Source organism: Lycorma delicatula, chromosome 6, assembly GCF_047948215.1.
Source record: "Lycorma delicatula isolate Av1 chromosome 6, ASM4794821v1, whole genome shotgun sequence".
Lineage (NCBI taxonomy): Eukaryota > Metazoa > Arthropoda > Insecta > Hemiptera > Fulgoridae > Lycorma > Lycorma delicatula.
In genome coordinates this window covers 117,263,937-117,276,522 of record NC_134460.1, presented here as the reverse complement: position 1 = coordinate 117,276,522, position 12,586 = coordinate 117,263,937, and the positions used below count along the sequence as shown (strand labels likewise).

Here is a 12,586-nt window from a genome sequence, read left to right as displayed (position 1 = left end):
GAAATCTTGCACAAAGTTATTACATTTTGACGGTAATCTGAAAAATTATTAATTATCATTATTATAATTCTAATCGTAATTGTGAATTCGTTAAATAAAAATTCATAATTAATTAAAATGAAACTTTTAGCGGGTAGAGTGCGTTCAATTTGGCTTAGATTACAAGCAGAATTCGAAGATGAACTTCAACTATGTGAGAACACGTACAAAGAAAGCGAGTGGTTGCATTTCCCCAGATTGTTATTTGTAGCTATTTAATTATAATTAAAAAATTTGGTAAAGAAATTCAGAATTCTAGAAACACATTAAAAATTTTTTATTCAACTAATTGAATCTTTCCAAAACTTCCTTGTTTAAATAATGTTTTTATCAAATAAATTTTTAGATGAATAAAACTTTACTTTTTTAATAGGAGCCGCCACCTTAAGATTTATTATATTTTTAATTATTAACCAGGACATTATATTTATTATGATATAATAATATGTATTTTTATTTTTTATTTATTTTTTCATTAAAGCAGTCATTTGTAATATAATTATTTTGAGGCTGAAATACAATCATTTTTGTAAGACCGGAAGCAAATAAATAGTACAGATTTGAAAGAAGCAATCTCTTTATCAGAAAATAACAACGATTCTTTTAAAAAATCTACTAGAATCTACCTGCTAAATTTTTATTTTTAAGACAAGTTCTTTTTTTTACTAGCTCCTAAGACTAAAAAAAAATTGTCGGTTTTTTCAAGACTGATCTTTTAAACATTTACTAAGTTCAGATGTCTGAAAGATTAAAGACTACTTTTTTGGCCAAAGTACTTCTTAAAGTAACTGTACTTTTTGAATTAAACATTATATAGACCTACAAAATTTATAAATGTTTTTAGAAGGAAAAAATTTGTGCCCGACTATTTAAGTATCACTAGTCAATAAATTTACTTTTAAAATGGGTGAAGAAGACTTGCTTTATCTAAAAGATTGAATTATACAAAACAAATAATTGAGTGGAATTTATGAATAATGCAACCAACCCAAATAAACCCTAGATTGAAATATTCAAATTTAACTTTCAAAACTGTTTTAAAATCTATGTAATTAAAATTTATTTAGGACTTTTGGTGACAATTATAAAAAAAAAAAAAATCCAAAAATATCCAATCACAGCCAAATGGCTGTGATTGGATATTTTTGACATAATGTGAAATGCCATTTTGTGTAGAATACACTAATACAAAATTAAAAAAAATTTGGGTTCAAAGCTTTCTGGATAGAATTCTATTCAAGTGATGCAAATTGAAGGAGGTTTTTGAGGCTCCGATTGACATAGAATAAAAAGGAATGGAGAAGTGTACGAATAGTCAAATGACTTACAAAAAAAATATATATATTTATTTATAAGTTGTAACTCTTATTGTGAGTTATGCCATTATAACTTTATTTTTTTAAAAAAGTAATATAAATTAGTCGCTAATAATATTAAAAAGTAAGCTAAAAATTCTCGTACATGAAAACCGACAATTTAAAGTTACAGTTAATACGTTACATTACGTATACTTGGCGCGAGTGGTAGCGTCTCGACCTTTCATCCGGAGGTCCCGGATTCGAATCCCGGTCAGACATGGCATTTCCACACACGCTACGAATCATTCATTTCATCCTCTGAAGAATGCCTAACGCTAGATCCGGAGGTAAAAAAAAAAGATGCTATGTATGTGTTTAGAATAAGATAACGCTGAAACTAATGACAGTAAGCATGTAGTTACATTATTAGTCTGTAGGAGCGCTGTTTTGAATGATAGTTCATCAGTCCGTGGCCAGCGACCCCGCGCGCAAGTTGTGAAGTTGGCTCTTAGCCGGGTTCCGAATTAAACACCAAGAAAATGAAAGAACACTAAACGTAATATTCATAAAATATTTTTTCTTTATTTTTTTTATATGTAATTATTTTTACTGTGATATTAATGAACATTAGACTTGATTATACGTTGACTTAAGATGTTAACTATTTTTTGATTAAATTACAAAAATATTAAGAAAAATACATTTTATACGTTTTCATTTTTCGTAAAATTTAGATCTGCGTTTTAATTTTAAGTAAGCTAATCCTTTTACTATTTCTATTTATAGTATTTAACTATTAATTAATCATATTAACTGTTGTTAATATTCGATTTTTTTTTAATATAAAAAAGTAAAATTAAGTATTTACTTTAGTGTAGTATATTAGTTTAATATTTTCGTAAGTATTAAATATACATTTTAAATATTTATTCATTTATTATTTACAACAGACATAACCAGTTTTTAATTTACCATTAAATGATTAAAAATGCGAGACTTTTGACGGTAATTAATAAATTTATAATCGATCCAATACGTTGTATTTAAATTTGCTTTACATTATTGTCCAAAATTTATTATTCATGGCATGTTTCGTTATATTAAGTTTCATAAAGCATCTTGAAGACTTTTCGGGGAAATATTCATTCTCTTGAAAGAATAAGTAGTACTAATTTCTCCTTATAAAACATACGGGTAATTTATTTTTACAAACATGAATAACATCTAATAAATAAAGAATTATAATAATTCAGGTTCTGAAAAAACTTAGCGCAAAAAACTCATACCCAGAATAAATTTTTTTGTTTATCTCTTCCTTCATCAGAATACATGTATGTGTGTGTGTGTGTGTGTGTGTTATGTTACAGATCCAAAAGTAAATAAAAAAAAAAACTATTTGAAATACTTAACCAATGTACAAGAGAAATAGATTGTTTATAATAGGCAAATCTAAACCCTTAATGATTATCAGTATTTGCAATTACTGAATACATGTTTATAAAAAATTTTCCATCAAGCCCAAATAAATTCAGTGTCTAAGAGGAATAAAAAAAAATGTTGATACCTTTTTCATAAAATTTAAACATTTTCTAAAATCAATATTCTCGTAATCCATATTTTTTTTATTATTAATTCTTGGGTTCGAATACCGGTCAGGCTTGTCATTTTTAAACGCTAAGAAATTAATTTCTTATCGTGGAAAAGGAAGTAGGAAAATTGTGAGTAGGGAAACTGGACCGGGAGTGTAGTTACCGTTAATTTTTTTTTATAACGCGTTTTTCCTGTTTTCTTGCGCTTATAATTTTTTTTAGTTTTTATTTTTTTTTTTAAGATTGGAAATCGTTTAAATTCCATAAAACATTATCAAACATTCGTTCTCACTTTAAGGAAGACCCATACATCGTAGGTGTACGACTAGTAAAATATACACTATATAAAGTTAAAGACACTCCTTCAAATACTATATACAACACTTGAAGGTCACATATATATATATAAAATGTTGACATCATTTTGTTTTATCTTATATCTACTGATTGTAACTTTTTAAATTGAAATTTTGAAGATATATATATATATATATTTATTTTATAACCGACGGTGTTTGATACTTGTTCGAAAAGTTTACAGCTACATTATCAACTTTTACGTAATAATGCACTATAGTAGATAATTTTTATGAATGGGTAACTAGAATTTTGTTTACGTACGATTGATACGATTTTTATAACAATTTAAATAAACAGAGAACACAAAAACTTAACAGTTGTTCTTAAACAACGCAATACATTTTACAAAATTAATGTATCATTTATGGAAAAATCTGATATAGACACTTCATAGACTTCTTTGTACGCCTGTTAAATTAATTACATTTACACATTTTTTTTAAATGAAAAGTACATAGAATTTTATTTTATTAATAACGTCTGATACTTTTTTATTTTATTGTTATCATTGAATTAATATTTATTGTAAACATTTGTTTACAATCAGAGATTAATAATTATAAAAAAAATTAATATATTTAAATTAAAAAAAAAGTTAAAAAAAAGGAGATGAAGTCGGATTAAGAGCCGATGTGCCTTCCTCTTGTAAGATCCAAATATCTCATTAACTGAACTTTTATTTAGCTATAACTCTGAAACTAATGAAAATAAGTACCACTTATGATACATCGTTTAAAAACTCTCAATGAGGGCTTTTTTTGATTTTTGGTTTTTTTGGACACTTGGTTAAGTCAATTGCAATCAAAAGGGGAGGTGCACAACTAGGTGGTACAACAATCCTAAATCCAAAATGTCAATATCCTATGGCTAATCGTTTTTGAGTTGTGCGAGATACATACGTACGTATATACGTACAGCCGTCACGCCGAAACTAGTCAAAATGTATTTAGGGATTGTCAAAATGGATATTTCCGTTGAAATCTGAAAACCGTAATTTTTTGCAATCAAAATACTTTCTTTAATTCGTACAAGGAAGTAAAAATACAGCTGTTTTTCAATATATCGCAAAATTTATGTGAACGAACTATCATCAAAATTTACGTTTACTTTAAGTTATAACTTAACTATTTTGTTCGAAACATTTTCCCAAAAACAAAATCCTTTTTTAGGAATTTTTTAATCAACTATTTTAGAATAGAACTTAAAAGTGTGTTTAAGAGATAATCCTTTTGATAGAGAATAATAGATTTTGATAAAGCCAGTTCAGTGGTTTTTTTTATTGTGTAGTACAAGTTTAATCGATTAATTCGCATGATATGTCGCAAGTTTCCAGAAATATAGTTTAATTTTGTTAATCTGGAAATGCAGGTATAAAGAAATCGTTGGCATTAAAATATAATTAATCTAATCAGGCTTGAAACTATCTATATGGCTCTTGGGAAGGCTAGTAGTCGAGATCCAATCCGGTATATAAACGTAAGTTCCCTTTTTCTTCTAAGTTGCAATAATTCTCAGCTAGAAAATAACAAAAACACAAAGCTTCTATCAAAATTCTCTATGCGGGAATCAATATGCTAACTTTTTAACAGAACCTGTTTCATTTAATGTCTCAAAATATTATTACTTGAAAATTATGTAAAATCTGATATCGCACTGCTCAATAGTAATGTGATTTAGATAAATTTAAACGCAAAAAATCGGAATTTTTTGGGTTTACTTATAAATTAAATATTTATAATTAATTACTTATAAAATAAGTAGTGAGAAAATCATTTAAATGAGGCCAGCAGTTTATTAATTAATGTGGAACGTAATATACTCGTACAAACAATGTTCAATTTTATTTTTCGAAAATTTTCAAAACTTGTATTCCGTCAAAATGTTCAAATCGAATTTTTATAAATTTATAGTCATTTTTATTACATAATATATTGCAGCTAGTATGTGAAAAATAAACTTGTTATTTTAAAACCAACTGTTTTAAGTAGATGAAAAACGGTTTAACCCTGTTGTTGAGTATTGACAATATGAGACAATAATAATACACAATATTAGACGATAAAACAAACCGTCGTTTATCCTTTATTATATTAAGAACATGTTAATTTTAAACAATTAAGAAAGGGGAAAAGTAGTTTAAGAAACGATTATTTTTTAGGACGTTCCCGCCATACTTCAAAGAAATATTTCTGTTATCAAAATAATGAAAAAGTTTATTAAAAAAAAAAAAACAGAAAAATCGAATAATACAGTTTATCTTTTTGGATTCAATTTTTTAATTCATTTAAATAAATAGCATTTAGAAGGAAAAATTAAATAATTTAGATCTAATTTTATTTAAATAATTTCAAAGTGGTCTAATGAGGTTTAAAAAACATAATAGAAATTCATTAATCGCTATAATTAAAATTTTTTTAAACTTATGCTCATTTGTATCTTTGTTTCGTTTACAAATAGTTCTATACTACATATGTTGAAGCAAAAATATGATGAAAATTCACGTAACTTGTAAAAAAAGGAAATATAAAATACATCAAAATAAAAAAAAAATTACCAGAAGTCTTGTTAAGACATTTATTTTGAACGAATTTATGTAAAATACACTAATGCGTAGTTAAAAATTCGAGTTTAAAGCAATCACGTGTTTTCATAAGTGTTTAAAAATACTTACATGAACTAAATAAAACGTGATGTATAAATATTTTAACCCTATTTTGTTTTATATAATAAAAGGGATTGTTAAGTTTTTTAAATTTTCTCTGAGAAAAATGTTACTAGATTTTTATAATTCATACGTAAAGTTAGCTTTGATTTTTTTTTTACATACATGATAGAAACTGATCAAAGTGGAAAAATTAATTGATAATCCTACCTTACTAAAGGGCATTTGTGTGTGTGTGTGTGTCCGTCCCCCTTAGCTTAGCACCGGAATGTACCGATCAGTAGCGGAAAATTCCGTTTCGTTAGTACATGTCTCGTGGTAGTCAGGTGTGTACTTGTTATATTATATAGTGATGTATATCAATTTATATGCGAAATATATATATTAATAATAAATTTTTACTTCCTTGTACGAAGTAAATGAAGTAATGTGATCGCGAAAAATTTCGGTTTCCAGATTTCAACGGAAATATCCATTTTGATCAACCCTGAATCCATTTTGACTAGTTTCGGCGTACATATGTATGTACGTACGTACAGACGTCAAGCCGAAACATAAGTACGTATGTATCTCGCATAACTCAAAAAAGATTAGCTGTAGGATGTTGAAATTTTGGAATTAGGACTGTTATAACATCTAGTTATGTATCTCCCTTTTTGATTGCAATCGACTGGACCAAAAGTGTCCAATTTTCGACTTTTTCTTAACTGCAGTAATAAGCCCTCATTGAGAGGTTTTCAACGATATAAAGTTGTACTTATTTTTATTGGTTCCAGAGTTAAAGCTAAATAAAATCCGAATCCGACTTCATCTCCTTTTTTTCAACTTTTGTTGTAATGTAGATATATTGATTTATTAATAATTATTAATATTTCTTTGAAAAAAAATTTAAGATGAATAATAATTCAAAAAAAGAAAAAATATCAGAAGTTTTTAATGAAATAAAATGTTATGTACTTTTCATTTTAAAAAAACATGTGTAAATGTAATTTAATAAGCGTACAAGGAAGTCATGTGTTGTCCACATCAGGTTTTTTTATTTATGTGATTATTTTTTTTCATAAAATAATGAACTATAACCAAAAAGTAGGCATCGGAATGTATCGATCACTAGCGGAAAATCCTTGTTCGTTAGTATCAGTTTCTAGAGTTACATTTCTAATTTCATTTTGGTTATTTAGTTTGCCTAGCATTTCTCCCGCCACCACTAAATTCGGTCGCCCTAAAGCATAAAACCGAAAGTCTGTGCAATAAACGGTAAAAGAGCCTCGACCAGTTTAGCGACCAGTATCCTAAATAGTTCCTAGAGCTTACTTAACAGCGTGAGCGGACTAAGCGTGGTGCCATACACCACCGGCTTACGTGTCCCAACCCCTTACTTGTCATATATTTGCTAAAATGGATAGGTGCATCCCATCAACTATTAAAAATATATATAACATCGATAAATTAAAATTTATTTCGTCTAGACAGCAAATCGCTGCCACGCCTAGGTCGTTGAATGCCAGCAAGTACCTGTCCACCATATTAAAGCGCCTGGAGCCTTAACTGGCTGGTGGTCAGCCATATACCATATATATCTAGGTTTGCTTCCCACAGCAGTGCGGTAGGAGTCTTTTCTTTTAGATAAACACTGATGTCGGTTAAACGAAGCAACCACATCAAGGAACTTTCATACGGTCCAACAATGCGGCTCTCGCCACATTGACTCGCCGCTTGTGAGTGGCCAATTTTCCCCTTGATCTCTAAGTTCAACAGAAAAATTGATATAGCTTTCGTTATATCAATTTTCATCATTCAAAAAAGATATTGTTACACAAGAAGTAATCAGTTTTGGACACCTAATAATCCCATCTGAGACGCCACCCGACGGGGCAACCCGCCCGAAGGGCTTAGCTGCGGAGGGCGTGCCTAGTATTTGATAAAATAATTAATTAATCAAAATATAAAATTTTTAAAGTACTTTGTCATCCCTATCAAAATAATTAATTGTCATCCTTGATTTTTCTTTATAATTAGGAAATAAGTATAAATACTGGTTTTAGTAGAGTTATTAGTGAAACATTAGTGTGAACTATGTTTTTATAAAAGTTAATACATTAACAGATTAATGTGATATAGTATATGTCAAATCTAAAGGCGGGTTTTCCCTACAAGCTGCCTCTACTTGTCTCCTCTACTCCACTCCTAAAAACTGGCATGCGGAACACGTGCTACTGGTTGCCACAAAAGTAATGTGTACTTATTATTTAAAAATAATTTTCGTAAATAACTACGCTACGTCAAAGAAAAACATAATATTACAGCATGTAATAAATAAATAACTCATTTCATAAACTTTTGTTTATGAAATTATAATTATAATTATATTTTTTTTTTTTTTTTTTTTTTGTACTGTATCATTGTTATTTTTATTTATAGCAAAACCTTAGTTTAACATACTTCAAAAAATCATATACTTTCAAGAAATAAATAAATAGATTATACATCCATACACATTTACCATATACATCTTGAACAAAATATTTGGTATAAATATGTACTTACTATTTCGTTACTATAATAGTGAAGTCATAATTAGATACGGTGGAAATCGTTGCAAACTGATTTGACTTTTGGAATACACTACTTTAGCTGCTAGTGTAAGAAGTCTCTGAGTGATGTTAAGAGCAGTGGAGGGGGTACCATAGCGCTCTTCGGACTCGCCTTCAGATATTAAATATACTAATAGTAGATTATTTATTTGAAATTTTTCGGTGAAATTCTTTCTGTTGGATTTTAATGAGAATGTGTTTGTATGATTATATTTTTAGATCGTTGATGACGATTGAGGTATCAGAATTATAATTATTTGACCTTTAACAGTTGTTAATTTGGTAGAAAATAAATAAATTTTGTGAACAACGCTGTTGCTACAGGGTTTCGTTTATCCGTGAGTATAAGTTTAATGTCAAATTTGTAATTACTTAACTGTCATTATATTTTCATTTTAATAAAATTTTATATTTTTATCATTCATCAACCATAATTTTAATTTTGTAATGGTTAAATAAATATATAGACTGTTGAATAGAGTTTACTTTTTACATAAATATTCTTTTTACATAAATTGTTCTCATTATAAATTCTGTTTTGCTATTTTCAGAAACTTTTAAATAAAAAATTCATGGAAGTTATTATTTAAAAAAAAAGTGTTCGCTCTAGAACATTACAACTCATATTTAAGATTTATAATCTTTAATATTAACAGGTAAAAAATAAATATGTTTTTTCTATAAACTTGCTCTTTATTAGCATCTTGTCATTTATTTACAATGATCATAAAAAAAGTAGAAAATTTTCTCAGTTGTTATTCAAATACAATGAAATATTTTATTATTAAACAAATTTAAATTAAACCGGCAGAAATAGTTAAAAAATGCTACTTTTTAAAACTTACTTTTTAACGTCTCAGCATTTTTTGCGGAGGTCCAGGGTTCGAATCCCGTTCTGCATCAGACATGGCAAGTTTTCATACGCTACCAATTTCCACCGGGCTAATGTCTTATAGCTCCATGCTGTTGATGCCCACCCACTCTTTTATAACAAAAAATAAATAAGTAAACAAATTACTAATTCTTAATCTGATGCTGTTTTAAAATGTCATTTAAAAACTAAATGACATTTATAAAAAAACTTCCCTGAGCTAGTGGTAAAACTGTACAAAGTCAAAACACATTTCCTGGTTTTGATCTCTCAGGAATACGAATTTTCGAATATTTAGTGGATAAAACGTATTGAAAATACGTACGTTTATTCATCGTATTGAAATATAATCTATATCAACCAAATTGTCCTCCTGGAATAGTCTTGTACGATTTCTAGTATGAAATCCTGTTAATAATAAATTACTAATTTTTTTTATCATTATTATAATACTGACAATAAAGCGTAACAATCATACTTATTTTTTCTTTAACCACCTCAATCTTCTTCTCATTCGTTTATCTCATCCATCTCTTTGTTTTTATAAAGAGAAAATGCTATTGATTTATGATTACAACTTAAATGTATTTGAGTGTACGGATATGTGAAAGCGTTCAATGCGTATGTTTAAAAGTAGTTCAAACTTAGGGGAAAATAAATAGAACGATTATGGGATAACTTCACCTAATATAAAAATATAATGCCATACTTAAAATTTGTAATAATGTCTCAATCATCAGGTTTTAATATGTATAAAAATGAAAGGAGGTTGATGATTTTTACTCTCATTCAAGTAGTAGAGTAAATTAAAATCTTACATTAAAAATATATAACATTGTTTTACAGAGTGAAATAAAAAATATTTGTTTATAGAAACAAAAAAATAAAAATAACATAAATACATTTTGTAAATATTCTGTAAGCCAAAATAAAAGTAGCATTAATAAAAGATTAGACATAAAGATAAACGAAATAGACATGAAGATTGTAAAAAATTTCTCACATTATTAACACCGCGTAACAAGCAAATTGAAATAAAGTGCGGGCAGTGCTTAACATAAATTTAACTATATATTTTTATATCTTATGTCTGCACATATATTTCAATCATTTACTCCAGAAGTTAATTAAAAAATACGCAAATATCTGCAATGATTATCATATTTTTCTTGTTAGTGCATGCTTGTTTGTGTGTGTGTGTGTGTGTGTTTGTTCTTGTTAGTATTGCTTGTTCTATACATAACGACATAATGCAAATTTATGAACATGGTGATAGAGGATTTAACGGAGATCATGACTGTTTTAGAAACGAGAAATGTGCAGAGTGTCATAAAATATTACAAAATATTCTACGAATCAGCTTCTTTAAGTAATTTTATTCAAAGTATGCGGGTTCTGTGATATAGTTTTAGACACTATACCACTAATAAATTCTTATTCACTCAGTTTTTTACACAAATACAATTTAATTAAATTTATTTTTAATTGTTGTTTATCGATAAGAAAATTATTCGATATAATTGATATTATTTATACATGTATCTTATTGTACATAAATAAGTATATTCCAAATAAAAGTTGGGAAATTGTACCAAATATTTTAGTTTATTTCTTAAATGTAAATAAAATTAAGATGAAGTTGTATAACAGCACCGGGAAAAGTTACATAGACTTTCTCTAGGCGGGTACTAGTTTATTTAGCGTTAACGGATGGACGTAAATGGATGTTAATTGGTAAATCTGTTTTACTAATTAACATCCATCTGAAAGCTTTGTCTTTTTCGTGGCATCAGTGTTAAAAGTAAAAAGCTGACAGCAAAGTTGTCATACTTTCCTGGCATTGATTATCTGTTCTTATAAACTGGAAAAACAATGATATATGAAAAATGTATAAAAAAATTACGTTTGGTATATTGAATAGAAAAAAATTAAAAAAGTTCCACTGATAAATGTTCAACCAATAAAAAATTACAAAGATATATTATGTATCATTATCATTATTATTATTAAAAGCGTAAATAAACTAAAAGAACTTTAAAAACCTCAAAACATCGGTATTTTTAAACTTTTATCGATTCCCTTGCCTCCAATATTGCTCCCAAAGTATTAAAAAAAAAGTATTATAAAAATATTTATAAAAAGTACTTATAAATACTTATAAAGTCCTATAAATACTTATAAAAGTATTATAAAAATAATACCAAAGTATTATAAAAAAAATCGGTTAAAAAATATGCCATAAATAAAAGATAGCTTCTTTCAATTTTTGGGAAAGGAGGACAATTTGGGGACAGTTTTTTAGATGGTAAAATAAGTATGTACGCATGTATTGAATTTAATATACTATACTGGGTTATGTTTGAAACATTTTGAGAAAATTTACCTCAAAGAAATTATCTTCCCCAATCTCTGCAAATATTGACCCCCCAAACGTTTACCAAAAAATTGCCCCATATACAAGAATCTCTGTGCCAAATGTCATAAAAATCTGTTTATCCAGTCAAAAGTTATTAAGCTTCAAACAAGCCAACACACGTACATAGGTATATATGTACCTAACGAATATTACCCCCCACCTATTTTTGTTTTCTTTGAAGTTCCTGGGTCATGGAACGTCGAGAAATGCAAAAAAATCCCGTAACCCATTTTTTGACTGATTACCATACTTTTCTTCATACTTTCCTGCAGCATATCTCAGACCTATGATGTCAGAAAAGTAAAAAGAACCTATATTTCTACAAAGTTTTGCAGTTGAAAACGGCACATTAGTTTTCTGCTTTACACTACCTTAACCAGATGTTATTACGGTTGAGAAATATGTAAATCTTGTGAGTCAGGCAAAGGTTAGGTTGATTTTTTCTGAGATAGTGATATTAAAATAAGAGTAAAACGGTATATAAAGATTTTCTTTATCCCATAATTATTCTATGAGTTCCAAGATTATAAGCTGGTAATAAAGAAAACATTTCACGAAAATGTAGAAATCGAATCAGAAAAAAAATTCCAGGTCTTTTTAATTATATGCTTGTTTGGTATCAATTTTTATCTACCTGCATACTTTATTACACGACTGCCCAAAAAAGAGTGTAATGTATTTAGGGTGTAAGTATGTATGTTTTTCCACCGTAGTAGCTCAACAGTTGAACCGATTTAGATTTATGACGCCGCGTTTG

At 27.8% G+C, this 12,586-nt stretch overlaps 1 protein-coding gene across 7 annotated transcripts in view; it reads left to right on the top strand.

Annotated features, from left to right (window-relative positions):
* The first annotated feature begins 1,790 nt into the window (after window positions 1-1,790).
* Window positions 1,791-12,586, top strand: part of LOC142326149 (ATP-binding cassette sub-family G member 4-like) — a 131,863-nt gene continuing 121,067 nt past the window's right edge. For 3 of the 7 annotated variants that reach the window (XM_075368371.1, XM_075368363.1, XM_075368365.1), the window contains exons 1-2: window positions 1,792-2,090; window positions 8,762-8,880. The gene's annotated coding sequence lies outside the window, so the exon portion shown is untranslated. Of the gene's footprint in view, window positions 2,091-8,761; window positions 8,881-12,586 lie in introns of all 7 variants that reach the window. The other 4 variants (XM_075368364.1, XM_075368369.1, XM_075368368.1 and 1 more) reach the window with 4 other exon arrangements.